Source organism: Thalassophryne amazonica, chromosome 1, assembly GCF_902500255.1.
Source record: "Thalassophryne amazonica chromosome 1, fThaAma1.1, whole genome shotgun sequence".
NCBI lineage: Eukaryota > Metazoa > Chordata > Actinopteri > Batrachoidiformes > Batrachoididae > Thalassophryne > Thalassophryne amazonica.
The window spans coordinates 47305733-47327197 of record NC_047103.1 but is presented as its reverse complement, the minus strand read 5'-3'; the positions used below and the strand labels follow the sequence as shown (position 1 = coordinate 47327197).

Sequence of the window (21465 nt, the reverse complement as noted above, 5' to 3'; positions counted from 1 at the left end):
AAGGGGCATCCAGTGGATGTGGAAGCATTTGGCTGAATAGAATACTTAATTTAGTCATAAATAATGCAGAACACATCCTACTGCACGTCAGGAGTTACATTATCAAAATACAATTATACCAATTCCACTGGCCGCTATACATCCCCATACTATAATGCTCTCGCCATTGTGCTTCACAAATGAGGGGGTGTGCTTTCTTTACTTCTCCACATTCTTCTTTTCCCATCACTGTGGTACAAGGTAATCTATGTCTCATGCAAGTTGTTTTATATGTCGGTTTGAGCCATTTACAGTTTGGCTTTTCTGTTTTTTCAGGTTAACAAGTCAAGTACCATCCATTGCAGCCTTTATTATATTTCCGTGTCTCATTTCCTGATTTATTTTATAGTCGTTTCTCAGGTTTGTTTTCGCTTGCTTCACGTCTGAGTCCCTACCAGTTTATCTGAGCAATTCCCAGCCAACAGGCAGTATCAGGTTTCAGTCAGTCATGTCAGTAATGATGTCATCTAAATGTTACAAACTGTTGTCAAATCCTGACATCCCAGTGACATTTTGATAGGACTTCATCTGGGTGTGATTTTGTAGAGCTTGCTGTGAAATCCAGCATACATCATGTAGACACTGCAAAATTAGTTGGTTGTGTTGCATTTCTTTCTACAAATGAAAGGCTAGGGCATGGAGAAATTTGTCTACAGGGTGTCATTCCTTTGGGGAAAAAGGGGTAAATCAATTTGCAGGAGTATTGTAGGTAGTAGTAAGATGAAGGTCATATACTGTAATTTTGGTTATTAGTCATATAGTAAGTCCCTTTGGCTGCTCCCTTGTTTGCACTCTGGGTCGCTATAGCAAAGCTGAGGTGGATCTGCATGTTGAACTGACAAGTTTTAAGCCAGATGCCCTTCATGGAGAAACGTGGCAGGGATGGGGGTTGAAGCTTGCGTTTGGAAACAAAACATCGGTCGTACGCAAGGGTGGTGGATTCTGGTGGAGGCAGTGGGGAGGATGCACCACCTGAAGAATTACAAACACTAGAACAGCAAGTTACAAATTTTTTAAATCAAAAAGGTGTTGTCATACATCAAGACACTATTTCAGACTGTCACACAATTCCATCCAAAGACAGTAAAAATAAACTACCAAATATAATAATACGATTTATAAGCAGAAAATACAAAAATGAATTATTAAGACAGGCAAAGAATCTGAAAGGAACAAATGTATATATAATGAGCATCTAACAAAAAAAATGCAGATATTGCCAGGGAAGCAAGACTATTAAAAAAACAGAAACATATTGTTGCTACATGGGTCTGGAACTGTAGGGTTTGGATCAGAGTGAGAGAAGCACAAAGGGTATACAAATCAGAGACATGGAGGACCTTACAAAGTACAGACCTGAGACAAATGGAATATGACATCAGTTGGTAGTATGACCAACAAAAAATCAGATTAAACATGGAAACAGATGATAAAATATATGACATAGACACCAATATTGATGAAAGTATATTTGACTTGACTAAATTGGTTGTATTATACGGAAAAAAACAGGTTAAATAGTGAAAAAATGACTGAAGATACCCTGTCACTCATACATATAACATTCAAAGCTTGTACTATAAATGTCAAAAATAAAAGATTATGTAAACCAGTTTAAAATAGATTCAGCACTGTTGCAATCACAGAATATTGGCTTAAAAATGACCTCATGGCTGATGTTCAAATGGAGGGATATGAGTTATATTTTGTAAATAGAAGAGAAAAAAAGGTGGAGGTATTGCTTTGTACATAAAACAGATCTGCCGTGTAAAACTGTAGAAGAAATGACAATTATAGATGATGTCATAGAAATTGTGACAGTGGAAATTGTACATGAAACATCTAAAATATTCTAATCAGTTGTGTATACAGAGCACCAGACACTTGTGTTGTGAAATTTACAGATAAAATAATAGAATTATTCCATCAAATCAAAAACAAAACGCTCTTATGTGTGGAGACTTTAATGTTAATGTGGAAAGCTCCAGTTACCAAAGAGTAAGTGATTTTGTGAATTCAATGAATAGCTTGGGTTTATTCCCCTTGATAACAAAACCAACCAGAATTACATCGCAAAGTGCAACTGCAATTGACAATATATTCACAAATAGAACAGATGAAATTATTAAGAATGGGATATTGATGACAGATCTCAGTGATCATTTACCAGTTTTTTCAATATTTAAATATAAAAATAGGTACAAAAAAAAAAAACTGTTATAAACTTTAAAAGAGATAAGTCATTAAAAGCCTTAGAGGCATTAAATTATGATCTTAAAAATCAAAATTGGGAAGAGGTTTATGTCGGTGATGTTAATGTAGCATATAGTTCATTGATGAAAATACTGATGAAATCATATAATAAAAATTGTAAATTAATAAAAACTAGTAAGAAAAGAGTAAATAAACCATGGCTGAACAAGGGAATAAAAAACCGCTTGTGTAACGAAAAACTATTTATATAAGTAATGCAAACAAGGAAACAGAACACAGATACAAAATATAAAAATAAACTATTTACAATAATTAGGAAACAAAAAAGATTATATAGTGAACAACTGAATAACAGTAAAGATAATATGAGGGCAACATGGGGAATTATAAAAAGTGTGATGGAAAGTGACGGAGTGAAATCAACTTTTCCGAATTACCTTGTCAAGGAAATAAAGAGATAAATTATATAAAAGAAGTTGTAAATGAGTTTAATGATTATTTCTCAAAGGTGGGATCAAATCTGGTGGGAAATAAACCAATAGTAGAAGATAAATTAAATACAATTGTAAATACGGTCAATAGTATTTTCCTTGACAGTGTGGAAAAAGATGAAATAAGGAATATTGTAAAAAACTGTGTAAGCAAAGGATCAACTGACTATGAAGATTTAGACATGATGACTGTAAAAAGTATAATAGAAACTGTTATTGATCCATTCACTTACATTTGTAATCTGTCTCTGTCAACAGGAATTTTCCCAGACGAAATGAAAATTGCCAAGGTAGTACCGTTATATAAAAATGGAGACAAACATAACATTTCAAATTACAGGCCAGTGTCATTGCTTCCACAGTTTTCTAAAATTATGGAAAAGGTTTTTGTGACAAGGTTGGATAAATTCATTGAGAAACATCATATTTAAAAAAATGCTCAGTATGGATTCAGAACAAAACATTCGACAGCTATGGCAATTATGGAATTAACAGAGAAAATATCAACAGCAATAGATAATAAGGATTATATGGTAAGTGTTTTTATTGACTTGAAAAAAGCTTTTGATGTTATCGATCATTCAAGATTGCTTCACAAGTTACAACAATATGGAATAAGAGGGATTGCACATCAGTGGGTAAAAAGCTACTTAGAAAATAGAAAACAGTTTGTTCAGATAAATAATACTAAATCAGAATTGTGTAGTATTATGTGTGGAGTACCACAAGGGTTGGTACTTGGACCCAAACGTGTTTATTTGTATATCAATGATTTGTGAATATATCTAATGTACTTGGTAGCATTTTATTTGCTGACGACACAACATTATTTTACTCTGGATCAGATATACAGGAAGTAGCACAAGTGATAAATACAGAGTTGGAAAAAGTGAAATATGGTTTGATATAAACAGATTGTCACTTAATCTTCATAAAACAAATTTCATATGTTTAATGACGAGTTTAAAAAAAATGATGTGTCATAAAATAGATGGAATGGACATTCAAAGGGTTAAAAGAAACAAATTTTTAGGAGTTATGATTGATGAAGATTTTACATGGAAGTCACACATAAATTACATAAAAGGAAAGATAGCAAAAGCCATTGCTGTTTTGCATAAAGTTAACTATTCATTAATAGTATGGATTAGTAACATTGTACATTCATGATTGTTCCATATTTGACTTATTGTGTAGAAATCTGGGGATCAACATGTACAACGTATACACAACCTTTATTTATTTTGCAGAAAAGAGCTTTAATAGTAATTGGCAACAGTCGATTTAGAGATCAATCTAATCCATTGTTCATCAGGGTACTTAAATTTCATGATTTAGTTGATTTGAAATTACTACAAATAATGTACCAAGCGAATAACAATACCTTACCAATAAACATTCAAAATATGTTTGAAAAAAGAGTAAGTAGTTATAATTTGAAGGGCATAGAAGTCTTTAAAAAACCAATATTCAGAACCAAGATAAAGGAACGGAGTATTGCAGTGAATGGTGTAAAATTATGGAAAAACCTCAACAAAGAAATCAAAGAATCAAGGTCGCTTAAATTATTTAAAAAACGTATTAAACTTGATGTATTTCGTAAGTATGAAACTATGAAATAAGTCAGTGGGCTGTGACAAAGCCAAAAATGTAATCTGTTAATAATGTTTAGAATGTTTGAAGTTTAAAATGTAATCTATTAGGGATGTAATCTTTTAAATAATGGTTAAAATTAGGAAAGAAGTCGGTGGCATGTGACAAAGTCATAGAAATGCAATGATGTCGATTGATGATGCTTTGCAAGATTGTATTGTAAAAAAGGGGCAGAATATATAAGACTTGTTCTTCCAAACTGCTCCTTTTCGTTCAGTGGTTTGTAATGTTTTGTTAATTTTGCTTTTCTGTTTTTCTTTTAAATGAATGAAATAAATCCTCAATAAATAACAATAATAAAAATAAGCTGGAACCTTCTGCACTGAAACAAGTGCACTAACCACTTGGCTAACCACCTCTGCCTTTGGTCATCAGTCATACTAACGTCATTTTTTTTTGGTTGTTGAGGAAAGTTGTGTAATAGTCACAAATAACATCACTCCTGTCCTGTAGCCTGGGAGTCGGTTACGTCACGACTCTGCCACTTTGTAACGTGGCCAGCATGGATGGTTTGTACACTTGCTTCCAAATCAAAATTTGTTTTTTTTAATTACTTATTTTCAAAAAGTTGAAAAACAACGCCAAATATAACAGTTCAACCATATCATACAATATATACTTTTTGTTCCTTTTTGTTTAAAAAACAAACATGTTGAACAGATTGGGAGAGATAAACAATGTGCACAGTAAATCCTGAACAAAATAATAATAATAGTCTACCACAAAACTGAGAAGGGAATGGAATTTTATATAATTTCTATATGAGTGACCTCCACAAAGTCGTTCGTAAAAGCTTTATGTACTGTTATGTAACCCCATTTTTTCTACAAATTAACAAAGTCCCCCTTTTTTTTTCCAACATTCTTTTTTATTGAATTTTATAATAAACACAAAAATAAATCATTGTCTTGAACAAACATGTACAAACAACAAACAAATCCTTCTTATCACAGATCAGTTTTTGGGGATGATATTTCAGGCTACAGTCTGGTCTTAGTTTAGTCCATATACACATTGAAAGAAAAGACGAGTAATAATAATTACACTATATATGCATACCATTGGGGAACTGCAGCGGGTAATCATGTGTCCCAGGCACCCCCATCACCTCTGCCAAATCTGTCCTTGCATGTAATTAATAAAGGTTTATGTGTAGGGACGCAGCCCGGAGAACCTCACCTCACCCTCTCCTCTTTCACAGACCATGCATCAAACATGGACGTTCTCTGCATCCACTGATGATGAGATGGCTCTCGAGACGCCGCTCTCACCCGTCTGGTCACAAGGTCGAGTCTCTGGCAAATACACACTGTGTACTCTCCAGACTTAATGCCACCATGTTCCAATCCGTGTAGATGCACCACAGCTGTGAGTCCTGACGAGCCGCACCTGATCAGCCTCAGGTGATCAGGGTGAGGTCCTGGTAACTCAGCCACACAGCCACTCAGTCCCCAAATGCGCACCACCTGGAGAGGCAAACCCAAAGACAGATAACAGAAGACAAACAAAGCCCGCCAGGCACGCCAGCCACAACAAAAGGGATCCCAAATTTGATGAATTGTTTAGTTGGTGTTTAATTGTAAAAGTTATTTTTCTAAAGGAAGAGTCGCAGATAATTCCGATAACCATCTACTTATTCTCGGTCTTCTAATATTTTCCAGTAAAGAGCAATCACTCGTTCTTGCCAGAAGCAAACCTAAATTTACAAAAAAATTTTGTTTCTGTTTAATTTTAAATTTCTACGGTTAAATCCCGAAACGAACAGCCAAGGTGATAGAGGTATCCGGATATGTAAAAATATTTTGACATCTAGCATGCCAGAATTTTGTATTTTTGTACATTGCCAGATACAATGGAAAAATGTACCTTTCTTCTTTCAACATTTTAGGACAAATATCAGGTGTGTCTTTGTTTAAATCTATTGAGCTTTTCAGGAGTAATATAGTACGCATCAGCCAATTATACTGCAGCAATTTCAATGAGTGTTAGTAGTTCTAATTGTGATTTTTTCTACAAGCCGCTCCTTCCAATCATCAATGATATATTTCATTCAGGTCTGTCTCCATGCCTCCAGCGATCCCCAGATGTCTCCATGCTCCCATCCATAAGACCATTTGTATATCTGGAACTAAAACCCTTTGCCAGGCAATCCATACCACATTAATTCCTCCAACAAGACAATGCAGGAATATTCAGTGATTGTTTAGCTGTTTTCTTAATAAAGCTTCTCAATGTAGGTATTTAAAGAAATGATTACGAGGGTATATTAAACCTGCCAGCTATTTTTTTCAAATGTCCATCCCAATGTTTTCCTTTTATCATAAAGATCTCCACTTTTTCTCGTTGTCTCATAGCCAAAGCTTAAATTCCCATCTGATCTTACTGGAGGAAAAAAATAATTTCCCCATATGGGCTGAAGACAGAGAGAGAGGACGTTTCGCTCAAATAGTTTTTAAACTTTTGCCATACCACAATATATTTTTCGCAATAGGATTCTTTGTATTATTTTTAACATTTTAACACCTCTTAACATTTGCTGAGTCCAGATATGTAGGAAAGGATAGAATAGGTGCAGTTCCTCCATTTTCTTCCCATAAAGGTGTTCTCCTCTTCTGTAAAGTAAACCATCAATGGTTCTCAACTGAATGCCAATAGTACAAAAGTGGGTTGAGGACAGTTCAGCCTCCCTCTGTCAAAGGGCAGGTACAACAATGACAGCCGGTCCGGGAAGTCTATTATTCACAAGAACCCCAATAAACAGTTGTCTTAAGTGAGTGTGAATAGGTATTTGGAGGAGGAAGTGGAAGGTTTTTGAAAAAGGTACAGCAATTCGGCATTATATTCATTTTTAAGAAGTTTATTTTTCCTATTAAAGACATTGGTATGGTTTCCATCTATCCAGTTAATTTTGAAATGTCTTGCAATAATGGTCCATAGTACTGTAGCTACAATATGTTAAGTTGTGGGACAATTTGAATGCCCCAGATAAGTAAAGCTATTAACAATTTTAAACTGGTTGGCTACTTAGGAGGTGTTTTAGTTTCAGATTCGTTCAAAAATATTGAGGATTTAGATTTACTCAGTTTGTATCCTGATATTCTTCCAAATGCATAATAAGTTCTAATAATATAAGGATAGATTTCTCTATGTTTTTTAAGAAAAAACTATACATCATCTTCAAATAATGCCAGCCGGTGGTCCTGTTGTCCAATTGATATACCCTTTAGTATCTTATTGTTCTGATAGCGATTGCCAGAGGTTCAGTGTCCATAATGAAGAGTTAATGGGATAATGGATCCCCTGCCGACATCCTCTTGTATTATTATTGTTCCAGAATATTCTAATAGTTATGAGTTCAGCACAATGGTTGAGTGGAAAGCAATTTACCATCTTTTAAAGTTTTCTCCTAAACCAAAACGGTGAAAGAGTTTCAAATAAATATGGCCATTCCACTCTGTCAAAGGCTTTCTCCGCATCTAGAGACAGTATTGCAGTATCTGTGTTTCCTGCCTCGCATCATGCAGTATATTAGGAGTTTTCGGACATTAGAAAGCCTTGCCTCCTTGTAACCATTCTGATCTATGTGAATAATATTCGGATGACCTTCTCTAGCTCCTGGCATAGTATTTTACTCAGAATTTTCAAGTCCACATTCAAAAGGCTAATTGGCCTAAAATTTTCACATCTATCATTTGATTTGCCTGGTTTAGGTAATACGGTAATTAATGCTCCTCTCAAGGAGGTCGGCAGGAGTCCCTTATCACAAGATTCTTTAAACATCTCTAGTAGTGGCAACATTAATCTTTGTTTGAATACTTTATAAATTTCAATCGGTAACCCATCAGGTCCAGGTGTTTTCCCTCCTTTAATGCTATCAATAGCCATCGATACTTCCCTTAAAGTTATATCCTTCTCTAGTTCCCCTTTAATTATTTCTGATATTTTGGGAATGTGAATATTGTCGAAAAAAGTTTTCCATTTCTGATACATTGCCCTCCATTGCAGAGCTATAAAGTTTTCCATAGAAATTCCTGAAGGTTTCATTTATTTCGATTGGTTTATTATTTCACTGTTCCTCTTTAATAAATGGGTAATAAGTCTCTCATTCTGTAGTTTTTTAATACGCCATGCCAACACTTTACCAGCTTTTTCACCTTGATCATAGAATGTTTGTTGTAATCGTAACAGACTAGACACTGCTTTTGATGCAGACATTTCATTATATTGTGTTCTTAACAAAATCAGTTCTTCATGAGTAGCCTGTAAGCCTGATTGATAATACTTATCTTCTAAGCATTCTTTTTTCTAAAGATTTTACTTTCCTATACGTTTCCTTTGCTTTAAAGCTAGTCATACCAATTATTGACCCCTGATAAAAGCTTTAAATGCCTCCCATCGGATACTACTTGAGGTTTCTGTCGTATTTGTTTCAAAATAGTATTTAATTTGTTCATCTAGGAGGGTGACAAAGCCATCATCCGCTAACCATTTTATTTTAAATCTCCATTTGGGCATTTCGCTTATTAATTTTAAATCGTAGTAAATAGAAACGGGTGCATGGTCTGACAGGAGTATTGGATCATAAGTAGCATTTTGAATTTTGTGCCTTAGTAGTATTGAAACTAAAAAGAAATCTATACGTGAATATGATTGGTGTGTACTAGAATAGCATGAATATACTTTTATCATCGGGATTACTTTCTCTCCACACGTCAATTAGATTCATTTCTTTCATAAAATGTTGAATCACACATCTACTTTTAGGGTGTGATTGATCTGTTCCCGAACTTTTATCCATCTGAGGGATTAAGGTGCAATTAAGTCACCTGCCATAATACAGGAGCCAGGTAGGGAAGCTACCATAAGAAACACATTTTGAAAGAAACTAGGTTCGTCTGTATTTGGGCAATAAACATTTAACAAAATAATTTGTTCCCTAAGAATACTTCCTTGAATAATTAGATACCGTCCTCCCTTATCTTTAATAACTTTATTAACTTGTAATGGGATTGAATCATGAACCAAAATCATAACACCTCTTGCTTGAGAGGTAAAAGGAGCTGTCCATATTTTACCCTTCCACCTCCTCCTCACTCTGAGTTCGTCTTCCTGTAATAAATGAGTCTCCTGAAGAAATACAATATTTGATTGTAATATTTTAATCCTATTCATAACCTGTTTGATCTTTTTTAGTTTTTGTAGCCCCCTGCAGTTCCAGGATGTAATTTTAACTTTTAGTTCAACCGACATAGTAACATATTTATGTATTTCCCCACTGTGTATCTAATTTCCAACCAGGTAACAAAAAAGAAATAAAATAAACAAAAAGGTAGAACAAACTTTGTTCCCCTTAACTAACATGTACACCCCCTTGTTATCCCTAGGGGTTGTCCCCCCTCCAAGAACTAGACCTCCGAAAGGCAAAAATAAAAAAACTGTTCCACACAAAGTGAGGATCAGTATAACCTTGCTGATATTTAAAAAAAAAAAAAAAATCTAATTAAAATTAAAATAGTCCTAGCTACTCTGCTACAAATTAAGCCCTCATATAGAATCCAACAATCTAAAACAATAATAATAGTGTTGAGAAAATAGCCATATATATCTTACTGCAAATTAAACATTGAACTATCACTCATTAACATACAGTGAAAAAATAAAAAACGATGCAAGATATACTTTTTCGACATATTTTGTATTATAAAATCAGTATTCCATAATGGAATCTAAGTAGTTGTTTCTGTATCGTCACCTGTACCATCGTCCTGTTGATTATGCGCATGGATCTCCTTGATGAAGTCCTCCGCGTCTCTGGGGTTGGTAAAGATGTGCGTGTTGTTGCGGTAAGTCACTATAAGCTGCGCAGGAGGAATCATGCCGTACCTCAGCCCCAGTGCTCGTAGTTGTCGGCGCGCCTCCTCAAATTCTTTCATCTTCTTATGCATCTCCGTGGCCATATCGTGATAAAACCTCACATGATGATTCTTGTAGAGGATCTGTCGTTTTGCTCTAGCTGCTGCCATTACCATTTCTTTATCCTTATAACTCAGAAACTACATTATAAGGGTTCTGGGTGCGGAGTTAGTAGCGCTTTCTCTTCTTGGTCCTAGTCTGTGTGCTCTGTCCACCGTGAGGCCCCGCCAGAGGGGCAGTAGCTCCAACACCTCCGGGAGCCAGCTCTCCAGAAAGCCGCAGATATCATTGCCCTCCGCACCCTCAGGAAGGCTGACTAGTCTTACATTAGTGCGGCGTGAATGAGTTTCCAAGTCAAGCACTTTCTCTTCTAAGTCTTTATTTTTCTTTTCTAAGCATTTCACCTTGACCCGGAGTTCGCCCACGTCGTCCTCAGTAGTAGATATCCTCGTCTCCGCCTGTGTGATTCTCTCTGCGCAGTCATTAATATCTGCTCATACATTTTCAATCGCATCGAGAATACCATCCAATCTCAGAGAAAACTCAGATCTCAGCTTGTTAATAGCCCCCATTATTCCTGTTAAAGTGTTATCACTTTCTTCAACTGTCTTTGTATGAATTCGGGTGCTCTCATTTGTAGCAGCAGCCACGGTAGTGATATCGTCATTAGCGCTAGCTTCCATAGCATTAGCATCCACCTTAGCCACATCCTCCATAGTACTTTCAGTAGCGTTAGCCTCCATAGCCTTATCGTTGAGCTTGGGCTTGACAATTGCTGTTGCAAATTTGGATAAGTTAGACTGCTGTGCCCGGTCGCAGCTTATCTTCTTTTGTGGCATCAGTGATTTCTTTAGTACTCACGTTTTTGTTAAATTTCAGTATTTAAATGGCTTTTAAAGCAGGATTTTGTAAGTTGTGTAGCAGAGCAGGCTTTCACACGTCTCCTCAGCAAGCCGCCATTACCGGAAGTCAAAAGTCCCCTTTTTAAGCCGAATTGAAAATGTAATCAATTCCATTACATAAATGTCATTTACTATATTTATCCACTCAGACATTGTTGGGGGTTTGGCTGCTGCTATCAAAATTGCAAAAAGGTATTTGTTTAGAGAGCTGTAAAAATCATTAAGGTTTCCCAGGAATATGGTAGAGAACTGTAATGGTAAATTATTAACGTTAAATACACTAATTAAAGCTTTATGAAACTCCAAACAAAAAGATATTATCTTTGGGCAATTCCAAAATATATGTGAGTGACCTGCTTCACGAGCTCCACACAGTCTTCAACAATCAGCTGTATCTATGCCAAAGTGTGCCTTTTGCTTTGGTGCTATAAAAACGTGCGTCAGACATTTCCGACTAAACTCTTGCCATTTATGATAGTTTGTACATTTCCACTGGGATTCACATACATCCAACCATTCTTCATTTGATATTAAAAGACATCCTTCATCTTCACATTTTTTAATGTATTCTGTGGAGTGTGACTTCTTGGTCAAAAATGCTTTGTAAAAATTATCAATGGCACCTTTAACTAAAGTATTTTTATAGGTCTTCAAAAAAATGATCAATATTGGGTGACCCGGCCCAGAGACTAAAGACTAAACCCTGGCTAAATCCAGTGTCAAACGCGCACCATTGAATTATCTGGATTTTATCATCTAATTTATAGCCGCCTTTTACTTTCCCCCCAATATTTTAAATGGGTTTTAATCCAGGAATTTTGAATGGTCTTGCTATGTTTATCTAATCAAAACTGTTAACTGTTATGTTAAATCTTATTTACTTAAAGAATCATCTTAAATGACTATGGTCACAAATCTGCCCTTTAACACTGGAAGAACTGTCACTAATATCTGTCCAGCAACATGAGAAAAAGAGAAAAAGAAAAACTTGTTTGACACAGAAGCATATTTTTCATTCCACTACATGGAAGCAAAACAGTGACTACCTTTACATGCAGCCAATAACCCTTTCATAACCAGAATATTACGCACGGCCATGTAAACGCCCGCAAAAACCCGAATATGCTCATGGGTGATTCTTTAACTATGGGCACTATTGGCCTTGTAAATGTAATTTCCACCACACCATTGCCTTACAATATAAAGCGCCTTGGGGCAACTGTTTGTTGTGATTTGGCGCTATATACATGTGCTCTGATGTCACTGTTTATCTCCATAGAAACTACCCAAACAATCTTTCATACAAACTGTTTAAAGGGACATTACAGTGTTGTGGTGGAAATTACGGCAATAGTGTGGGACAACTACATTTTGTTTAAAAAAAATCACAACAGTTGTATGACATTGAATACCCCAATTATGTTTTGATTATTTTACTGAATTTTATTCAGAGATATTTTAAACATTAGAAAAAACGTTTCTTTACCATTCATTTTTATCATTGAAGATCAAAAGTCTGGGTGTGGGACAAGCACAAAACGGCAATATTTGCATATAATGATGCTGAAAAAAGGTGAAAAAGTCATCATAGACTACTAGAACAAATTTCTTAACACACTTTCATTGTAAAGATAACTATAAAAGTGTGAAATTTCCCCTTTTTTCTGTTTTTCATACAATATGATCAAAGGACATAATAAGTGCCCGTAGTCTAAGAATCACCCTCATATTCCGGTTTTTAAAAACCCAATTAAGACCCCTGGGTTACTCCTTTTCTAACCCGAATATCAGGTCATATAAACGTGCATCGGGATATCCCCATAGAAAGGAACATTATTTTGTGTTCTGTCGTATCCGCAAGGAATCCTGGTCTTTTGACTATGGCAACTACTTGTATGCGGCGCGCGCAACCCACTGGACACCACAGAAGCAGAGATAAACAGCGCATTGTGTTCTGCGTCCTCATCAGGCGGGCCGGTCGTGGCACTGGTCGGCATCACCGCGATTGCTCTCACTGCCTCCGATGCGCTTACTGAGTCTGCGGGCTCAGTAAATGCCACAGCGGGCCACTCACACCACCCCCCCTCTCTGCTGTGTGGAGCTGCGCCAACTGTGGCAGCAGGTCCAAAGACTACACTCACTGTTTTGATGCGGAGGCAGCCCGCAACGATAGATTTCTTGCGGAAAAAATCCACAGCGCCGCAGGGTCTCGGTATACCGCAGCCGCAGAGCTCTGTGGCCATGACTTGGATTCTTTGCGAGTTCTGCATCCATACCCCCGGAGGCAGTGAGTGAAAGGACAGCATGGGCATTGTGCTCTGTGTGTGTCTATTTATAATCTTCTCGCCCAGAAGAAAAAAGAGTTTACAGAGGAGAGAAAGGTGAGAATGTTAATGACTGTTTGAGAAAAGTGTATAAAGTGTGTAGTGAGGGGTTTTATACGAAGCAGGATTACACGAAGCAGGATTACACAAAGCAGGATTTGCACGAATGCCAGACCAAATCAAGCACCGGTGGAAGACATGCGTCGCTGTTTTGATGGGGATATTCCAAATGATACCAATGACCATGTATACAGGAGTAACTCTGTCTGCTTAAGCATGTAAACAGGTTATTCCTAATGATTCAGAAACCGGAATATTGACCGTAACCCGAATATTAACGGCATGTAAACGTAGTCACAGTGTGAGTCGGTGATCACCTTAGTATCTCTTCTGCCTTCCTGTTACTTCATGCTGACGAATTATATTTATTAAGTGTTGAATTAAGTGTTGTTTTTCTGGCCGACTGATTGTTTTCCTTTTTCTCTCTGTCCGAGATGCGGCTAGATCCAGGTGCAGGATTAGATGATTTCTGTAACGGACGCGGAACGGAGCCCTGTCTGCAGGAACAGATCCAACGAGTGGCTCGATGACGGTAGACTGGACGTCTGCATGGACTCTCATCAATTGTTGTTGTGTTCTGTATTGTAAACCTTTTTGGTAGAAAGGCCAAAGCAGTGGGTCACCCCTTTGAGTCTGGTCTGCTTGAGGTTTCTTCCTCAATATCAATATCATAGGGAGTTTTTCCTTACCACTGTAACCTGTGTGCTTGCTCTAGGGGTTGGTAAGGGTAGACCTTACTTTGTGAAGCACCTTGAGGCAGCTTTGTTGTGATTTGGCGCTATATAAATGAAATTAACTGAATTGAAAATGAATTGAATTGTGAGCAGCTTATAGCTGTGGTAAATTCTACTTCCACTGAGTTGTCTTTTTATTTCAATTGCTTCCATTAGGGGTCGCCACAGCAGATCATGTCTTCTGCATCTTCCTCTATCACACTATCCACCTGCATGTTCTACCTCACATCACCCATAAACCACCTCTTTGGCCTCCCTCTTCTCCTCCCGTTTTGCAGCTCCATCCTCAGCATCTTTCTCTCTATATATCCTGTGGTCTTCCTCTGTACACACTCAAACCATCTCAATCTCACTTCTCTCACTTAAGTCTCCAAACCATCCCACCTGATTTGTGACCATCCAAGTGGTCACAAATCAGTCCTGTCACTCCTCTCCACTCATTTCACCCTGCCTGCACTCTCGTCTTCACGTCTCTAGCACACTCTCCATTACTTCAAACGGCTATATTTGAGCCGCTATGGATCAGTGTAATAGTAACATAATTCGAGACACCTCAGCCCGCCTTGGGTTGTCCTTTCATGCCATTTTAATGGGTTTAACTAAAACATACACATTAGGTTCCATTTCCTTATAGAACTGAAGTTGCATCAGGAAGGGCCTCAAAATGTGGCAAATAAACATGCAGATCATAGACATGACAGAACCCTAATCCATACAGGATCACGTAAGATGAAAGTGGTTGAGCCAATGTGGTGATCCCAGACAAAAAACAAGCAGCTGGAAGAATGAATTAATGAATTTATTTGGCACACAAACTCAACAGTAACAAAAAACTGATACACAAGACAATTCCACAGTGACATGTATGACCAAAAGTGGGTGAGCAGAAGCAAAGCTTATAAACGCCCACCCCTTATATACATACCCCCAGAGCAAGCACACAGGCAACAGTGGTAAGGAAAAACTCCCTCTGATGTATTGAGGAAGAAACCTCAAGCAGACCAGACTCTAAGGGGTGACCCTCTGCTTGGGCCATGCTACAAACACATTTAACACAACACAAACTCAAGTCCCGTCATCATAAACATCTCTAGTGTAGATGCATACATATTTACATATATACACATACCTACATACATATGCAATGTGTGTGATTTTATACTACATATTTACAAGATAGAAAAACAAAGTGCACACAACTAAACAATGATCAACTAAACACCCTAACCCTCAACACCTTTCCTCCTCCTTATACCTAGAAAAAACCATGTACCTATACCGCTGCTTAAACTGATTCAAGATTGGACATACTGCTTGAGCTCCACCCTCAATCTGGTCCACATCCTCACTCCACAAACAGAAATACAAAAACCTTTTAATGTTGTACATGCACACTGATGTTTTAAGTTAAACTCCCCCCTCAGATTATAATCCCTTACTCTATTAAAGAACATGTTTTTAATATTTCCAGGAAGTAAATTGTTTATTGCTTTATACATGATTTGTACTGACTGAAAATGAACCAGATCAGTAAATTTTAAAATTTTTGATTTTAAGAATAGTGAATTTGTGTGGTCTCTATAACCAGTATTATGAATTATTCTTATAGCTCTTTTCTGCAGTATGAATAATGGTTGTGCTGTACATTTAAATTTATTGCCCCAGACCTCTGCACAGTAGTGTAAATATGGTAAGATCAGTGAGCAATAGAGAATGCGGAATGAGTTGTGGTCCAGAAAGTATTTAACTTTGTTCAGAACTGAAATGCTTCTTGACAGTTTGCTCTGTATATGTTTTATTTTATCAATTATCACCCCAAGAAACTTAGTTTCATATACTCTTTCAATATCCACCACATGTACTTGTAACTGCACTTGTATGTCTTTATTACAATTGCCAAATAACATGTATTTTGTTTTACTTAAGTTTAATGATAATTTGTTTTAATGATAATTTGTTTCTGTCAAACCACATTTTCAGCTTTCCCATTTCTGTAGTGATGTTCCTTAGTAGTTTCTGCAAATCCCCCCCAGAACAAAAAATACTTGTGTCATCTGCAAATAATACAAATTTTAATGTCTTGGACACATTAAAAATATCATTTATATAAAGTAAAGAGTTTCAGGCCCAATACTGACCCCTGTGGGACACCACAAGCAATGTCCAAGCATGATGATGTATATTCCCCCAACTTCACAAATTGTTTTCTGTTACTCAAATAACTTCTCACCCAGTGCAACACTAATCCCCTGATCCCATACCGTTCAAGTTTATTGATTAATATATCATGATTGATTGTGTCAAAAACTTTTTTAAGGTTTATGAATATTCCAACTGAATGTAATTTATGATCTATGGCATTTGTGATCTCCTCAACTGATGCTATTAATGCCAGTGATGTTGAACTATTTGCTCTAAATCCATATTGACTGTCAATAAGTAATTTATGTTTGTTAATGAATTTATCTAATCTATTGTTGAATAATTTTTCTAATATTTTGGAAAATTGTGGAAGCAAAGAAACAGGCCTATAATTTGTGAAGTGGTGTCCATCCCCAGTTTTATACAGCGGTGCAACTTTGGCTATTTTCATTTCATTGGGAAATTTACCGTTTTGAAACGACAAATTACAAATATATGTTAATGGTTCTAAAATCCCTTTAATGACCTGTTTTACAACTATCATGTCAATTTCATTTAAATCAGTAGATGTTTTGTATTTGCAATTGTTAATATCTATGATTTCTTTTTCTTACAATGCTGTGAGGAACACTGAACAGGGATTCCTCTCTATAAGATTATCATTCCAGTCCTCAGATAACAATGAATCAGGAATCTTTTCTGCCAAGTTAGGTCCAACATTTACAAAAAAATTATTAAAGCCATTATCCACCTCATCCATATTCTCCTTTCTGATATTGTTATCAATGAAATACTGAGGATAGCTCTGCTGTTTTGTACCATTTTTAATAATGCTATTTAATATATCCCATATTCCTTTGATATTATTTTTATTATTATATAATATCTTACTATAGTATTCCTTCCTACATACCCTTATAATATTAGTTAACTTATTTTTATATTTCTTATATCTATTTTCTGCCTCATTAGTCCTTAGTTTTATGAATTCTTTATATAGTTTTTTTTTTTACATGCATTTTGTAATCTTTTCGTCAACCATGGCCGATCTTTGAATTTTTGTATTGTTTTATTGGACAATTTTTTTCATATAGTGATGTAAATATTGTTTAAAAAGCTCCATATGCTCTATCAACATCACCTTCACTGTATACCTCTTCCCAGTTTTGCACCCGTAAATCATACTCCAATGTATTCACCTTTTCCTCTGTTCGCTGTTGCCTGTATTTTAGTTTTTCCTCTGGCTGATTCCTCCAGTGGTTTCTATTATAAACAATGAAAACTGGTAAGTGGTCACTGATGTCATTGATTAGTATTCCACTCACTGTATTGTTTTCAATATCACTGGTGAATACATTATCTATTAAGGTGGCACAATGGGATGTAATTCTACTCGGCCTAGTGATTTTTGGATATAAACTCATGCTGTACATTGTATTGATAAATTCATCTGTTATTTTATGCCTGTTTGGATTAAGCAGAACAATATTTAAGTCACCACAAATGAAGACAACTTTTTGATTGGTTTTTGAGAGCATTTCTCCCATCCAGTCAGTGAATGTTTCAATACTTGACCCTGGTGCTCTATATATACAGCTGACTATTACATTTTTATTTTTTCCTTCACCTATTTCAATAGTTATACATTCTAATAAGTTATCAATCACAACTGTCATATTTTCTACTACTTTATAATCCATGTTCTTATTCACATACACAGCCACTCCTCCACTCTTATTCTTTCTGTTTACACAGTTAAATTCATATTCATCCAGTTCAAAATCCATTCCTTTATCTGTGTTGATCCATGTTTCTGATATAGCAATTATATTGAACGTTTTTTTTAAATTTACTTAAATATTCCTTGATGTTATTAAAGTTTGCATACAGACTTCTGCTGTTGAAATTAATTATTGATCATTTATTATCTGTTTTATTGGTCTGATTGAACTGTTCATCTGTGTAATAGCAACAGCTGTCATTGATGTTTGAGAAAAAATTATTGTCCGGATCTATATCATGCTCCAAGTCCAGTAAATTATGATCCGTGTATTTAATGTTGTCAATTCCAGTTTTTCATTATCAACAATTCTTTGAATTCTATCTCTCTTGTCTCCAGATGTAGATGATACAGATGAATAAGTTCTTCCAGTCTGCGTCATGGTGCTGCGTTATGTTTGAGTCATCATGCCGTATTATCCGTATTTGTCCAGTTCCTCCATGTTCCTGATTACCATAACTTTGGCTTGCAGTGGAGTCCCGTTCAATTTGATAAATATTTTGTTGTGAAAGTGTCGTGACACGGACCCACAACAGGGGGCGTAAATGAACGGACAATGGATAAGCCAAAAAGTAACAATTTAATGTTGTGAATCACACAACGATGTACAGACAATAACAATACAGTGACTGTCAATCATACACCAGGTGACGTGTGGGCAGGCTCAACGATAGAAGACGCCTGGCGAGAGAAAAGCCGGATCCACACAGCTTCCACCGCCAACGGAGCTGAAGAACACCGGCGCTGCCAAGCCCTGCGGCCCAGGTGGCCGCTGTCTTCAGCAGTCAGACCCGGTACTGCTGGCAGAGAACAGAGACAGTCCAGATGAGTGTGAGGTCGCACACTCAGTAATCCCACAGTCTGTATTCAGTAAAGGAGGGAGAACCTCCACCTCCAATCACACACTCGTGCAGCTCCTGAGATAACCACTTATCTGGGTGGGGTGTGAGGCGAAGCCGTCGCAGTCTACACCAAACGCCAACTCCGCAGACAGGGTATCCGTCCCAGGAAAACGGCTGCAAAAAGAGATCAGACTAATACTCGAAGGTTAAGTCAGCAGAGAAAATTACCTGATTGGTAGTTGATTTCTCGGCGGGGAGGTGGAGTTGCAGTCCGGCCTTTATGGTGGTGGTGATGAGTAGTGGATGAGTGACAGCTAGTACGGATGATGAGTGACAGCTGTCACTCCTGGTCGCTCCGACGCCCTCTCGTGCTTGAAGCCCGCACTTCAAGCAGGGCGCCATCTTGTGGTGGTGGGCCAGCAGTACCTCCTCTTCAGCGGCCCACACAACAGGACCCCCCCCTCAACGGGCACCTCCTGGCGCCCGACCAGGCTTGTCCGGGTGACGGGTGTAGAAGTCAGCCAGGAGGGCCGGGTCCAGGATGAAGCTCCTCTTCACCCAGGAGCGCTCTTCGGGGCCATAACCCTCCCAGTCCACCAGATACTGGAACCCCCGGCCATTTCGACGGACGTACAGGAGCCGGCGTACCGTCCACACAGGCTCCCCGTCAATGATCCGGGCAGGAGGCGGCGCTGGTCCCGGAGCACACAGTGGTGAGGTATGGCAGGGCTTGAGTCTTGACACATGAAACACGGGGTGTATCCGCAGTGAAGCTGGCAGCTTCAGCTTCACTGCGGCCGGACTGAGGACTTTGAGTATGGGAAATGGTCCGATGTACCTGTCCTTTAGTTTGTGGGATTCCACCTGCAGGGGGATGTCCTTAGTGGATAGCCAGACCTCCTGCCCGGGCTGGTATGCAGGGGCCGGGGAACGCCGGCGGTCTGCATGGGCCTTAGCCCTCGTCCGGGCTCTGAGCAGGGCAGAGCGGGCGGTACGCCACACCCGACGGCACTTCCTCAGATGGGCCTGGACCGAGGGCACCCCGACCTCTCCCTCCAACAGTGGAAACAATGGGGGCTGGTACCCCAAACACACCTCAAACGGGGAGAGGCCGGTGGCAGATGAGACTTGGCTATTATGAGCGTACTCGATCCAGGCCAGATGGTCACTCCTGGCCATCGGGTGCGTGGAGGTCACGCAGCGGAGGGCCTGCTCCAGTTCCTGGTTAGTCCGCTCTGCCTGCCCGTTCGTCTGGGGGTGGTACCCAGAGAGACTGACGATGGCCCCCAGTTCCCTGCAGAAACTCCTCCAGACCTGGGAGGAGAACTGAGGACCACGATCCGAGACAGTGTTTGATGGAATCCCATGCAGACGCACGACGTGGTGGACCAGGAGGTCTGCAGTCTCCTGGGCCGTCGGGAGCTTCGGGAGGGCCACGAAGTGGGCCGCCTTGGAGAACCGGTCCACTATCGTTAAGATGGTGGTGTTGCCCTGGGACGGCGGGAGGCCCGTGACAAAGTCCAGGCCGATATGAGACCAGGGGCGACGAGGCACAGGCAGAGGCTGGAGGAGGCCTTGGGCCTTGTGATGGTCGGCTTTGCCCCTGGCACAGGTGGTGCAGGCCTGGACATACTCCCGGATGTCGGCTTCCATAGACGCCCACCAGAAGCGCTGCCGGACCACTGCCACGGTCCTTCGCACACCTGAGTGACAGGAGAGCTTGGAACCGTGACAGAAGTCAAGGACCGCAGCCCTGGCCTCTGGTGGGACGTACAGTTTGTTCTTCGGACCTGTCCCCGGGTCCGGGCTCCATGCCAGGGCCTCCCGGACGGTCTTCTCCACGTCCCAGGTAAGGGCGGCCACGACAGTGGACTCGGGGATGATGGTTTCAGGGGGGTCTGACAGCTCGGTCCTGACCTCCTCTTCGTGCACCCGGGACAGGGCGTCAGATCGTTGGTTCTTTGTCCCGGGGCGGTAGGTGATCCGGAAGTCAAAACGCCCGAAGAACAGCGACCAGCGGGCTTGCCTGGGGTTCAGACGCTTCACGGTCCGGATGTACTCCAGGTTCCGATAGTCCGTGAAAACCGTGAATGGTACCGATGCTCCCTCCAACAGGTGTCTCCACTCCTCAAGAGCCTCCTTCACCGCAAGAAGTTCCCGATTGCTGACGTCATAGTTCCGTTCAGCTGGGGTCAACCTGCGGGAAAAGTAGGCACATGGATGGAGAACCTTGTCGGACTCCCCGCTCTGGGACAGCACGGCTCCTATCCCTGAGTCAGAGGCATCCACTTCAACAACAAACTGGCGCTTGGGATCGAGCTGCACCAGAACCGGTGCAGTCAAGAACCGGCGTTTCAACTCCCTAAACGCG

The 21465-nt window shown here is 39.1% G+C and overlaps 1 protein-coding gene across 5 annotated transcripts in view; it reads right to left on the bottom strand.

Annotated features, from left to right (window-relative positions):
- Positions 1–21465, bottom strand: part of atp8a2 (ATPase phospholipid transporting 8A2) — a 253872-nt gene that overhangs the window by 195985 nt on the left and 36422 nt on the right. The gene's annotated exons all lie outside the window — the stretch shown is intronic.